Here is a 14,419-nt window from a genome sequence, read left to right on the forward strand (position 1 = left end):
AATACTACTTCCTGTCTCATCTGGTTAATTGGAGATGAGTCTGATGGACTTTCTAGCCCAGGCTGGCTTTAAACTGTAATCCTTAGATTTTAGGATACTGTGTAGTGCCTTGGTTCCCATGGGACTCTTATCTACTATTAACCACTAAAAGAAAAATAGAGGCAGAAGTTGAGCTGAGGCTCAAGTAGTAGAGCCTGCTAGCTTTGAAATGAAAAACAAAATACCCAAAATAAAACAAAACAACCCTCATAGTCACTAGGCCTTGAATTCAAGCCTCCCCTCCCCCCCCAAAAGAACCCTCAGGAGTTGAGTTTTTGTTCCTGCTAGCTTTGAGCAAAAAACAAAAGGCCAAAAATCTCATGGACAGTGAAGTAGTGTGGCCTAAATGTAGAGCCTGCTAGTTTTGATCTAAAAAAACAAGCCAGGTGCCTCTGGCTCATGCCTGTAATCCTTGCTACTCAGGAAGCTTAGATCTGAGAATCACATTTGGAAGCCAGCCTCGGCTAAAAAGTCCCCTGGTGACTGTTTTTTTTCCAACTAAGTAGAAGTGGCACTGTGTCTGAAAATAGTAGTGTACCTGCTGTGTCCCTGACAGACAGTTCCTAGGCATTGAGTTCAAGCCCCCAACTGACAATATCAATAAATTAATTAATTAAATACTGAGCATAAATGAGTAGGCCCTAATAATAAAGGACATAAACTTTGAAAAAGGGGGAAGGGACAATCAAATAAATGAAAAGGTGGAAAAGGAGCTATTAAGGCTTTCTAAATCAAAACTGTAAGTCTACCTGCTCAGATTACTGAAAACTGAGGACTGTGGTTCAAAGCCAGCCCAGGCAGGAAAGTACAGGAGACATATTTTACTGTGTTCAGTATGGGGGCTTGAACTTGCTATGTTTTGCTCATGGCTACAGGTCTACTTCTTCTAACCTCTTGGTGGTTGTTAGAGATAATTGTCTCATTGACTTTCTTGCCCAAGACTGGCATTGAACCATGATTCTCAGATTTCAGTCCTTTCTGTAATGCTCTTGACTTTCTATTGATATTCTAATCTCCTATTAACCACAAAAAATGCAAAAGTTGAGCTGTGGCTCAAGTAGTGAAACCAGCTACTATTAAGGTAAAAATAAATAAACCTCAAGGAAAGTCATCTTGACTTAATTTCAAGACCTAAGAACCACCACTCAATTAAAAAAAATAGAACCTCAGTCACTGTGACCTGAGTTTAAGCCCTAGAAAAAGAGCTGCAAAAAAGAAAAACAGCCTGTAGTTTACCTGTGGTCAAAGTTGTAGGGCATGGTAGTTTCAAGGGAAACAAAAAAACAGCATAAGAGCTAGCGCCTAATAACAAATGTCAAAAGGAAAGAAAGAAAGAATAAATAACTGAAAAGGTGAAAGAAGAGGTAATTAAAGATTTGTAAATGTTGACTCACACTTACAATTCTGAATGCTAAGGAAACGGAAATCTGTAGGTCATGGTTCAAAGCCATACTGGACAGGAAAGTCCATGAAACTTGCTTCAGTGTGTTCAGTTGAGGGACTTAAAATTGAAGTGTTTTGCTCAAGGCTACAGCTCTACTATCTTCCACCTATTAGGTTGACTGGAGATAAGAGTCCCATTGACTTTTCTGCCCAGGCTGACTTTGAACTCTGATCATCAGATTTCAAGCCTTTCTGTACTGCCCTGGACTACCCATGGAATTCTTGCCTCATATTAATCACTTAAAGAAGGCAGAAGTTTAGCTGTGGCTCAAGTAGTAGAGCCACCTACCCTTCAGTTAACTAAGTAAATCAATAAAACCTCAGAAAGAGAGGAGAGGAATGAGAGTGAAAGACAGAACGTCTTACAATAAGCAAAAGGAAAGAAATGTATATATCACCTGGGAGAAATAATTGTATTGTCAAAGCTTATAGAATTGTATTGTCAAAGCTTATAGAATTCACAAACTTTAACAACCATAATAATGACAATTTGCATTGTGAAGGTTAAAATATGTTTGTGACTTCAACTAAATATCACTATTCCACAATATTCTGAAATAAGAGAAATTTAGGTAATCACCTAATCTCAATAATAGTAAAAATCTCAAAAAGAGTCACCAGGCCTTAATTTCAAGCCCTAACACCAACGTGCCTAACTCCGGCCACACACACACACACACACACACACACACACACACACACACACACACACACACACACACACACACACACACACACACACACACACACACACACACACACACACACACACACACACACACACACACAGAGCAGGAGCTGAGTTCTCATGCTTGGAGCAAAAGCCAAATGAAACAAAAAGTAGACTGTAGTAGACCTATGGCTTAAGTAATAAAGCAAGCTGCTTTTAAGAGAAAAGAAAAGAAAACCTGAGTATGAAGGCAAGGCCCTAAGCCCCTGACTCTTCCCAGAATGGAAATCAGTCATGGAATCCAACAGTTTGTGCTTGTTCTTGGGATCACAGCTGAACGTGCCCCTTCAGTTCTAGGCCCTCCTATCAAAAATAGAAGGTAGGCTTGTTCTTGGCTTCTGGCACAAGTACCTTGTGTAAAGGAAGCCCCTCCTCTTGCTTCCTGGATCCCAGGGTTCAGCCTCTCTTGTGAGTCAGGGTGGGACGTGGATGGCAGTGTGACAAGAGGTTCCAAATAGAGTGGCAGCTGTGCTAATTGACTTGAGGCTGACAGCTGGATGCCAGGGCTAAGTGATAACAGGTAGCTATCTCTGATTACCCAGCAGTAGGGAGAATGAGCTGGAGCACCTACTGGCTCTGCCTATCAAGTCCACCCCATCTCCTCTGCCCCTGTAACAACCAGAGGTTTAAATGGGGATCTGAGTTGGCTGTGTCAGATTCCTGCTCCCCAGCCCTACCTGTTTGCCTCTGTGTACACCACTGCTGAGGACACGCATCCAACTGCTCTGCAGCCCTACACCGTGAGGGAGATCATGTACATACCGGCAAGCCACTGTGGCAACCAGATTGGCGCAAAGGGGAGCATGACACTGGCCTAGGATCCTAGTCTCAAATTTAGGGGGATGAGGAGGAAGAGGATGGGGTTGGAGGGTGCAGGTGGTGGTGGTCATGTCTAGGCTGAGGTAGGTGGGGCTCCATAGTAGTCCCTAACCTCCTGGAAATCAAGTCCCCCAGATAGTTTCCCCAATTTCCCTAATTTGTGTGGCCCAGGTGGGTGTGGTTTTTTAAGCAAGGCTTGCATGTCTTTGTCTTACCTGAGACTCAAGTCATTGTACTTAGTTTCCTGGGAATAGACTAATGCATTTTTGGTCTGATTTGAATGAAAGGAGTGCAGTGTCTTTGAGCTGACAGATACAGAGGATTCCCTTTTTGTCAACTGATGAGTATCAGATAATTGAGAACAGTTCGTCCACCTTAATGCAAATTTCTCTGAGTTTTCATGCCCTAACTCAGTTCCCTTAAGTTGGGTGTTTTCTAAATCAGTGGTTGTCTAAATCAGTGTATGCTCTGAGGACCCTTGGGGTTCTGGAGACCCTTCTAGCTGAGTCTTCAAGTTACTGCTTTGGCAACTTAATGTCCATATAAGACCAGGTTCTGGTCATAGAATCCAAACAGAATATGGTATCCCATAAGATAGAATACTCATAGGAGAACCCAGATGTCTTCTATTCAGCAAGATAGCAAAGAGATTAACAAAGCTAAAATACTATCAATTTTTGTGCTTTTTTAATTTAAAAAATCTAATTTTTTTACAAAAATAGTTGTGTCAACAGGACTTGGGTTTCTTATAGTTATTTTAAAATCCATTGTTTGGACAGTTAACATTCTAGGCCATAATACACTTCTATTTCCATCTCAGTTTTGGGAAATGCTAAGCAATGAGCACAACATTGACTGCACTGGAAACTACTATGTAGACAGCAGCTTACAGCTGCAGAGAATCGAGGTGTATTACAATGAGGCAGCTAGTGAGTGTCTCCCAACTGGCTTCCAATACCGTGGCAGAATAGGTCCCTAGGAATACTAATGACAAGGAAGGAGTTCCTGCCTTTCTTAGGGTGGTATTGTAGTTCGAATTTGGGGCCTCCATCTTGTAAGTCAAGCGCTGTATCCACCTGAGCCACTCCACCATATATTTTGTTTTAATTTTTGAGTATACACTTGTGAATTCCTCAGGAAAGCCTTTTACTGAATTCCCCCTACCTGTACTTGCTGACTAGCCACACCTGGATTTTTTTTTCTTGTCATGGGGTTTCAACTCTGGGCATAGGCATTGTCCTTCATCTCTTCAATCTTTCTTTTCCTTTTATTATCAGGGGTTCCTTTTTTTAGAACTCTCTGGGCTTCTGGGATAACTCCTTCTAGCTTAGTTTAATTCATTAATTCTGCTTGTTGTAACATATTTGGAAATTTTAAGTTTTTATGTTTACTATGCGTGAGCTGCAAAACCGCTTGTGAAGTTGTAGGAGTTTTTGGAGGCAGCGTCACATCAGATGATAGATTGATTGGGGCATCGCCCACATTTAATCTTTGGTCCTAGTCTTTATTATTTAGAGAAGTCATCTCCATTGGACTGGAAAGAAACAACATGCTCTGTTCACGGATCAATAGAAAAATAGCCAAAATGAGAATAAAAGCAACGAATGTACAGCCAAGAAGAATATAGTAAGAATAAAGGTAGAGGCTATAAAGGTGCAGCCAAGTGTATGGGATGCCTTGAACCAACACCCTCTTCCTGCAGGCATGCTTCCTTAAAGCTCTTTGTCTAACACGATCTCATGCAGAGGTGGCATAGGAGGTGGCATGGCACCAACTATTTCAGGTAGTTTCTTGGAGATAAGAGTCTCCCAGAATTTCCTGCCCCAGCTGGCTTCAATCTGCGATCCTAAGATCTCAGACTTTTGAGTAGCTAGAATTTCACCCTTCAGCAACCAGAGCCCAGTTGCATTGCCCTCTTTAAAATACAGATTAAATTTCTAAAAAGAAAATTTTTGAAATTGAAAATTTTAAAATTTTAAAGAGGGATGTTCAGTCACTAATATATATGTGAATAGTCCAAATCACAAAGCATAAATAAAGTGTCTCACCCTGAAATCTATAACACTTCTGGACTTCAGCATTTTGAATATGAATACTTAGCCAACAATAAATTCTTTTTAAGGTTTTTAAAGTAAAAAACATTGTTGTGATGTAGAAAAACCCAATAATAATGTGTAAACACTGCTTTTAAATGATTCATATTGTCTTTCCTAATACAAACAACCTTACTGAAGTCTACAGAGTAGATTTTCAGTTTTTGTAAATGTCAATGTGAAATTCATTTAATTTTATATAAAGAGTTTCCATTCTACATTATTGTATACAAACAGAATCGTAGATAATTGGTTTTCCTGTGTAATAAACCAATGAAAAAGTGCAAACAAAAGGACAGAGCTATTTAATGTATTTGAGTTTTATGGATCTACATTTGGGGATGTCCTCACCTTGGTATTTTGTGTTGATATTGCTTAAGTAAGATATAAGACTTTAATCTTGTGGTTCCTTGGTTGAGAGTTGTGTGGGATTGTGTCACTCCTATGAGCAGTATTTTATGTTGTGTCTTTATTAGATCCTGCATATCAGGAAGGATGGCCAGTTTTCTTCATGTGATTGTTTAGGAAGGGGGCAATCTCAAACTCATGTTTATATTATTTTAACTGATATCCCTTTTGAAAAATCAGGTTAAATGGCAAATTGCAAGTAATTGCCCAAGGTTGCTCTGAGTATTTGAATACAGGGAAATGTGCTATTTGATAACAATTATTGAAACATTATAACACAAGAAATATGTATTTTATGTATTTTCCCCAGGAAAGCATTATACTTGAATTCCTCTACATTTACTTGCTGAAGAGCCACACCTGGCTCTTTTGTTTTGTTTGTTTTTTTGTCAGCAGTGGCGCTTAAACTCTGGGCCTATGCACTGTGCCCCAACTCTTCTGTTCAAGACAAGCAGCCATACCACTTAAGCCACAGTGCCATTTCTGGTTTTCTATTAGTTTATTGGAGATAAGACTCTCACAGACTTTCCTGCCGAGGCTGGCTTTGAACAGCGATCCTTTGATCTCCAAATCCACAGTTGCTAAGATTATAGGCATGAGCCAATGGTGCTCTGCACCTAGCTACTTTTAATTGGGGAAGGAAAGGGAGAACAACAAAGGAGTGGGTAACAATGTTCAACAATAAATGTTCTCATTTCCTTACTCATGTAACTGTAACTCCTTTATACAGCACCTTTACAATAAAAATAAAATTAACAAAAAAAGAGAAAGGTTCTTGCTGATAGGCAATGATGACTCACACCAGTAATCCTAGCTACTCAGGAGGCTGAGAAATGAGAATCATGGTTCAAATTCAGCCTGGGCAGGAAAGCCCCTGAGACCTTATCTACAATAAACAACTCAGAAAACTGAAAGTGGGACTGTGGCTCAAGTGATAGAGTGCTAGCCTTGAGCTGAAGAGCTGAGGGACTCAGCCCAGGCTCAGAGTTCAAGCCCCACCATGAACAACAACAACAAGAAAAGGTGTTGTCATCTTTCTTTTGCCCCATTAGACTCAAAGCCTGATGCTCATCTTTGCCTCCTGAGTAGCTGAGATTTCAGCCACCATGCCCAAAGCAAAGGAATGAAATGCATGGAAATAGACAACTGCAAACGTCCTTAAAGTTGCTGAAGCCTCTTGCATGGTGATTCATTCTCAAGATATCTTTTCTGTTTCCATGTCTGAAATGCTGTAATTTCTGTAATGAATGCTGAGAGCCACTTAGAATCATAAGCTCTGCCCCTAAGTTCCTTGTCAAGTATAGGCCTAAGTCAACTCTTGTTCCCACAGGCAACAAATATGTTCCTCGGGCCATCATGGTGGACGTAGAGCCTGGCACCTTAGACTCAGTAAGATTGGAACCATAGAGTTTCAGACCAGACACTTCATATTTAGTAGGTCAGCATGGTCCATGGAAGATGGCTAATAGGCACCCCTCCTTCCTAACATCCAGGCACTCCAGTTCCCAGAGCTGAGCTGAGCCTTTATCCATCTAGATATCATCCTCACCTAACCTACCTATTTCAGTCCATGGGAGTCATGTCCCTGGCCACTCAATCAGCACAGATAAATGCCAGTCTGCAAACAGCCTCTGAAGGGAATGAACAGCGAGCAGGGAATGCCTCCAACAAGGTTTCAGCGCTGCTGGCCATTTCAAATACCTGGCAATAACAGGGAACCACTTCAGGACACCAGAAATCAAAGCACAGCTATGTATGAGCAAGGTGCAGACAAGTGCCTGCAGCTTAGCTTCCCTCTTACCATTCTGTTCTCCTGTTCCTCCTGTGAAAGTAAGTACTTTTCCAGTATTGAGGCAGGCTCTGTTCATTTTTTTTTGGTCGGTCGTGGGGCTTGAACTCTGGGCCTGAGCACTGTACCTCAGCTCTTCAGCTCAAGGCAAGCACTCTACCGCTTGAACCACAGCATCTCTTCTGGCTTTTTCTGTTTATGTGGTGTTGAGGAATCGATCCCACGGCATTGTGCATGTGAGGCAAGCACTCTACCACTGAGACCCCTTCCCATCCCCAGGCTCTGCTCATTTTTAGAAGTACGCACGTGGTTTGGGTTAAAATGTATCTTCCTCCACATTGTCTTTACTTTCTTTAGAACCTGGGTGATTTGTAGGGTCCCAGACACATTGAAAACATTTCCTGAGGGCTAGGAAGGTGGCTCAGCAGTACAGTGCTTGCCTTGCATGCATGAGGCCCTGGGTTCGATTCCTCAGCACCATATAAGCAGGAAATAAAAGCCAGAAGTGGTGCTGTGGCTTAAGTGGTAGAGCACTAGCCTTGAGCTGAAGAGCTGAGGGACAACGCCCAGGCCCAGAGTTCAGGCCCATGACTGGACCCAAAAAAAGAAAACATTTCCTTTATTTCACCAAAGTGTATCTAAAATAATAGCCAAAGTTGCTCAGAGGAGCCTATAGTCTTCACAATGCATATAGCACAGTCATTATTCCTGGAGTATGTGTCTCATCATGTCTTTGTGTCTGATAGGCCAGAACAGGGCAGGCAATAACTGGGCCAAGGGCCACTACACAGAGGGAGCCGCGCTGGTGGAGTCAGTGTTGGAAGTGGTGAGCAGAAAGGTGTGGCTGTCTCCAGGGTTTCTAGCTGCACTACTCCCTGGGAGGTGGCACCAGGTCAGGCATGGGCACCCTGATTCTCAATAAGATCCGAGAGGAGTTCCCAGACAGCATCATGAACACCTTCAGTGTCATGCCCTTGCCCAAGATGTTGGACACTGGCACCTTAGACTCAGTGAGATCGGAACCATTTGGCCAGAGTTTCAGACCAGACAACTTCATATTTGATATGTCATCATAGTCCATAGGAGATGGCTAACAGGCACCCCTCCTCCCTAACGTCCAGACACTAGTTCCCAGTGCTGGGCTGAGCCTTTATCCACCTAACCCTATCATCCTCACCTAACCCTACAACACCATCTTGTCTGTCCACCAGTTGGTGGAAAATGCAGATGAAACATTCTACATTGACAACGAGGCCCTGTATGACATCTGCTTTTGCACCCTGAAGCTGCCCATGCCCACCTATGGAGACCTGAACCACCTGGTGTTGGCTACCATGAGCAAGGTCACCATCTGCCTGTGCTTCCCTGCCCAGCTGAATGCAGACCTGAGCAAGCTGGCTGTGAACATGGTGTCCTTCCCCTGCCTGAACTTCTTCATGCCTGGCCTTGCACCCTGTCCAGCCATGCCAGCCAGCAGTACAATGCTCTTTCAGGGCCCAAGCTCACCCAGCAGATGTTTGACACCAAGAACACGATGGTAACCTGTGATCCCCACCATGGCTGCTACCTGATAGCGGCTGCCATCTTCCGAGGCCGCATGTCCATGAAGGAGGTGGATGAGCAGATGCTCAACTTGCAGAACAAATAAGCAGCTACTTTGCAGAATGGATCCCCAACAACGTGAAGACACTTGTGTGTGACATCCCCCCACATGGCCTCACGATGTTGGCCACATTCATTGGTAACAACACGGCCATCCAGGAACCCTTCAAGCACACCTCAGAGCAGTTCAGTGCCATGTTGCAGCACAAGGCATTCTTGCACTGGTATACAGGCAAGGGTATGGATGAGACGGAGTTCACTGAGGCTGAGAGCAACATCAACAACCCGGTGTCCAAGTACCAGCAATGCAAAGATGCCACTGCTGATAAACAGGGGGAATTTGAAGAAGTCTTGTGGAAGAAGAGGTTTAAGACTTCCCATTGCTAGCAGTGCAACAGGAATGCCAGAGCCCGCCTACGGCTTCTCAAATAAATGGTGCTTTCCTGAGCTACTGTTGTCCTGCAGTGGGACCTTGCTATGTATCATCATGCTCAGCCTTCTCTGTCAGGAACTCACTGACGGTGAATGTAAAAATGCAGATTTCTTTTAAATATGATTGTTTTAAAACCCTATTTGTATAAATAAAGAAGTATACATTTTATACCCTGAGCCCTTATTCTTCTTTAGAATCCTTTTTATTCTTTCAGTGTATTTGAAATATAAATTTGGCCAGAAGGATTTAATCTTAACAATATAGGACTGGTACTCAAGAGGAGTATTAAATTCATGGTTTTTCTGCTATTTTGAAGAGGAGGATGACAAGTGCCAATGTTGTTTTTCCCCCTGGCCCAGTTTTATAGTTTTCAATCTCTCAAAAGCATGCAAGTAGCAAAAAAGCAGTTTGAAGAGAAAGAAAACTAGATCCAGATGCTACTTCTTCAGACAACCACAGGTTCTTGTCTCATGTCCCATCAGAGGGATTTCAGTCACATTCCCCAGAAACAGTATCAGGAACACTGATCCCTGTGTTTAGAGTTCAATTGGCAATGAAGCAGCACTCACAGGATGAGTGCAAGTTCCTGGTTTCCAGGGTAGTTTCTCAAGGTGTCTGGAGCTTTAAGTACAGAAGTGACTCTAGCTGTTTGAGGGAGTGAGAGGCTGAGAAGCTGACCAGTCCCATAGTGTATCAAGAACTGCTTGACACAGTACTTCCAAGTCAAGGAGAGGAGGGGAGACATGGCCTGTCCCAATGACCCATTCTCACGTTCACTTTTCCAGCAGTCAAAGCTGTCTGAGGCCCACAGGGTGTTGTAAGGATATAAGGGATGGCTGGATCTAGCCTGTTGGGTATGTTTACTTTACGTGAGTGAAACAGAAATCTCAATTGCTTAGAACCTACAATAGCCAGGAAAAAGGTAAACACTTCTGTTTTCACTGGAGGCCAAATCAGTCACTGGTTCTTTTTGCCAGAATCTTTCATTCTTCTTTCAGTGAGGCTCCAGGCAGGTTGTCTGTGCCAAGCATTCCTCCATGGCCACCAATAACCTGTAAGAGCACCTTTTTCTTCAGAAACAGGGCTATGGGAATATGGCAAATTATAGAAAGCTCTAAGGAAAAGGTACTTCTGGGTGAGGTGCAAGTCCCTTGTTGCTAGTAAAGTTGGGAGATGGTAAGTTCCGTAAGTTTTCCTCTACCAGGCCTGAGGTTGGGGTAGGGTAGGGAGGGGTGGGATAGAGGTCTTTAAGCCAAGCTGGTCTCACTCATTAGAAAGTAAAACTGTCCCAGAGAGTGATCTATGACTAGAAGCAGGTTTTGTGTCCTTGCCCCAGGGAGATCAAAGTGCAAATAGCTTCCATTGTGGGAGTCCTAGGGAGTAAGTGTTGACTCCCCTAGGACTCTAGTCCTAGAACTGACCAGGTTGGATGACCCCAAATCTTCTAAGGTTGCTGGGTCAGAACTGAAGGCAGGCCTGGCCAAGGCACTCTCATTCCTCAGTGGGTTAAGGATTGAGGCCAAGCTGTGATGGAGGCACCACCCATCCTATCTACCAGTGTTTGACTAAGAACATTTTTGTTTTCTCTTAAGTACTCATTTATGAGTCTTTTCATGAGTCTTTTCTGGTGGCTTTGGCTTATTTCTTTACACTTTTGAAGAAGTAGTTCTTGGTTCATAATTAATGACTCATGCCTCACTCCTTAGAAAACTCCTGTTGATAATTTTACCAGTAGACCCCCATGTATTTTTCAGGCATGACTTTTGTTTTCTCCTAGCCAGAGCTCTGCATTCATTGCCACACAAGCTAATGTGGAGGTGATTCCTATAGATAGGTGATTTTTTGTCCAATTGCTAAGTGTAGCATCTCCCTTATTCTCATGTACCTTAGTAATTGTATCAAATACTTAATAGAGTTCTTGACAAGTATGATAAACAAAGTTCAGAGGTGAAGATGCAGCTCAGTGGTAGAGTACATCCCTGGCAAACACATGACTCTCAGTTCAGTCCCCAGCACCAAAAGGAGGAAAGGCAACAAATGTTAGGCTCAGGAGAGGATACATTAGGACTCATAGAAAAGCAGCACCCAGATTGGCAATGAGGAGTTGTGAAATGAGGGAACATTGGTAGAATATTTGTAGGGGGGAAGAAGAAAGCCCCTTGATGTGTGTACCCTTTTAGAAAGCAGAGGTAGAAACAGGGAATTAACCTCTGGTAGTCAGCCTAGGCCGTGGAAGGAAGAAGCCATGACATTTATGTTACTCTAATGGGACCAGAGTGTATAGTGGCACCACCATACCAGGCCATGGCCTGACAAGAACAGACATTCTTGCATTGGAGAGGTGTCTTTTGACCACTTTGGCCATGTTAATGATATTTCCTTATGCTGTTTCCTTTTTCCTTCCAACTTGTCGTACCTATAGCAGATCCTGTCCAGGAGACCCATTCTCTCTAATCTTATTCTCTAAAAGTCTCCTAGTTTAAGGAGGCTGCAATGCTTGGTAAGAAATGTATGCATTATCCTGCCCATGTAATTGTAGCCCCCCTGTACAGTATGTTCTCAAATAAAATAAAATACAATTAAAAAAAAAGTCTCCTAGTTTATAGCTACACATATCCTAGACCAAAAAAGTAGGGGGTAGATACTCTGTCAGACATAGATTGAAACTGAAAGGTATCTTTAAAGTAGACTTTGACAAGGTTCTGGTATTGACAGTCTTGTGTTGATATGTGCTGTGATTGCAACCAGCTTCTGGTCTAATTCTGAGATGACAGTGGGAGAGAAATGGTGATAGGACATCATGGACCACTATGGTTTCAAACCCTTCACAGGTACATCTCCATTCATGGATGTGCTATCAGCCAACATACAGATGTCTGTTAAAGGGGTGATGGCTGGGAAAAGGAAATTTATTGGCCACAGATGAGACCAGCCTTTGGACAAGTGGTTGCATTTCAGTGTGAGGCAAAGAGTGCCTACCTATACAGAGATATTTTTCAGGAAGCAAGATGATTCACTCACATCTTCTTATCCACAAAATAATCTGAGAATAACTCTGGAATCCCAGAGGTGAGAGTCATGTGCTTTGCGTTTCTACACGACTGCTTTGCTTCATGGCTCTTTATGCTCTTCTGAAACCTCCTTCTGAGCTGGCCCACAATGTGCCCAGGAGGCAGGAATCAAAGGGGACTTGGAAGCTTGGCTGCTAATCACTCTGGTCACACTGACTTGGGGCTGTAGGCATGTGCTGGGCATCTGCTCTATTCTAATGGTATGGGCTCCAGTGGGAGCTTTGGTTCTTACCAGGAGAAGGTAACAGTGCCTCTGTTTTTGAGCCATCTCCCAGGTCAGGATGTCTTTATCTGCAAAGGCTTGAGCTTTGCCATATCTCTCATCATGACAGGTTTCTTTCTTTCTTTCTTTTTCTTTCTTTCTTTCTTTCTTTCTTTCTTTCTTTCTTTCTTTCTTTCTTTCTTTCTTTCTTTCTTTCTTTCTTTCTTTCTTTCTTTCTTTCTTTCTTTCTTTCTTTCTTTCTTTCTTTCTTTCTTTCTTTCTTTCTTTTTTCCTTCCTTCTTTCTTTTTCTTTATTTTGTTGGTCATGGGACTTGAACTCTAGGCCTAGGGGCTGTCTCTCTGTTCTTCAGCTCAAGTATAGCTCTCTATCACTTGAGCCACAGTGCCACTTCCAGTTTTCTGGTGGTTTCTTGGAGATAAGTGTCTCAAGGCCTATCCTTCCCAAGCTGGTTTTTTACTGGCATACTCAGATCTCTGCCTCCTGAGTAGCTAGGTTTATAGTCAAGGGCCACTGGCGCCCAGTTTGACAGGTTAATTATTTGCTAAACATAACAATGGCTGCATTCTGTCCTGGGAAAAGTTTCCCTATCATCCTACAACACTGATGGTCTTAGTGTTGTGGCAGAGCACACAGCAAGGGGGCTTTCTATGTATGCATATTGACTAATACCTGAAAAGGCAGCTTGCAAAGGCCAAGGAGATTGTTGTTGAAGAGATTGTTGTTCAAAAGCCCCTAGTGCTAGGAAGGCTCTGGAAATGCATACATCTCAACTTGCACTGGGCATTTCCAAATTTTAAGTTCTAGTGTTGTTTCTTTTCCTTTGTACACAGCTTGAGTAGGTTGTTCCAGACAAGGAAAGCTACCTACAGAAGGTCTGTGTGCTAGCTACACTCATACAGAACAAGCAGTTCAGGGCTTGATTTTTGGTACACTTTTAGACTGCAATCTCTTCACTGGTGAGGTTTTTTAATGTTTCCAAGATCATTTTAAATGATTTTTTGCCCTCTCACCATATCACATAGGTTTCTATCCTAAGCTAAATCAGCAACAACAATAACAAAAACAACAGACTGGACTCACTTGTAAAGTAGTTAAAAGTGCCACCTGCTGTTCAAACTGCAGAAATACCCATTTCTTGTAACCTTCAGAGAAACAAAGGCTTTCTTTTTATTATTATGATTATTATTGTGAAAATACCATACAGAGGGGTCTTTAAAATGCTTATAGTAGTCTGTACCCAAAGTGGTCCTTATCATTGGAACTTATGGTGACTTCCCGGTGATAAAAGAAGTCCTGAGTGCCCTGAAAACAGCCACTGCCAATGACGGCAGGTCTATCTCAGTGCACCCGGCAGCATCTTCTATTGTGGCCTGGACTTAATTTACTTCATAGACCATCTCACAGATGATAGAAAGAGAAAAGGCACCAAGATGGCAGATGCAATCAGGTTTGCAGAGCCAATGTGTTTGCATCGGGGTTGGGGTTAGTTTTCCAAGTACTAGAACTGAAGATCACAGCCCTGCATAGGCTTCAATGTCAGTCATTTAAGTCAGTTGACTCAATTAACTCATCTGCTCTTTCTATGAGTCTGACATTAATGACTGCTTATCAGAGGCCAACAACTGAAACCCAGCAAGTGCTCGGCATGTTGGCTAAGAGTGCTGTATAGATAATGTACAGCTGCATGGTACTTGTGCTGTACACTTCTCCTATGCTTCCCCGAATTCTAAATATTTCTAGTAGAGAGGAAAAAAGCTGAATCAGCTAA

The 14,419-nt window shown here is 42.7% G+C and overlaps 1 pseudogene; it reads left to right on the forward strand.

Moving 5' to 3' along the window:
- Positions 1 to 2,433: 2,433 nt before the first annotated feature.
- Positions 2,434 to 9,310, forward strand: LOC138829877 (tubulin beta-2A chain-like; annotated as a pseudogene).
- Positions 9,311 to 14,419: the final 5,109 nt, after the last annotated feature.

This window comes from Dipodomys merriami, unplaced genomic scaffold (genome assembly GCF_024711535.1).
Source record: "Dipodomys merriami isolate MVZ:Mamm:240054 unplaced genomic scaffold, mDipMer1.0.p SCAF_1775, whole genome shotgun sequence".
NCBI classification, from domain to species: Eukaryota; Metazoa; Chordata; class Mammalia; order Rodentia; family Heteromyidae; genus Dipodomys; species Dipodomys merriami.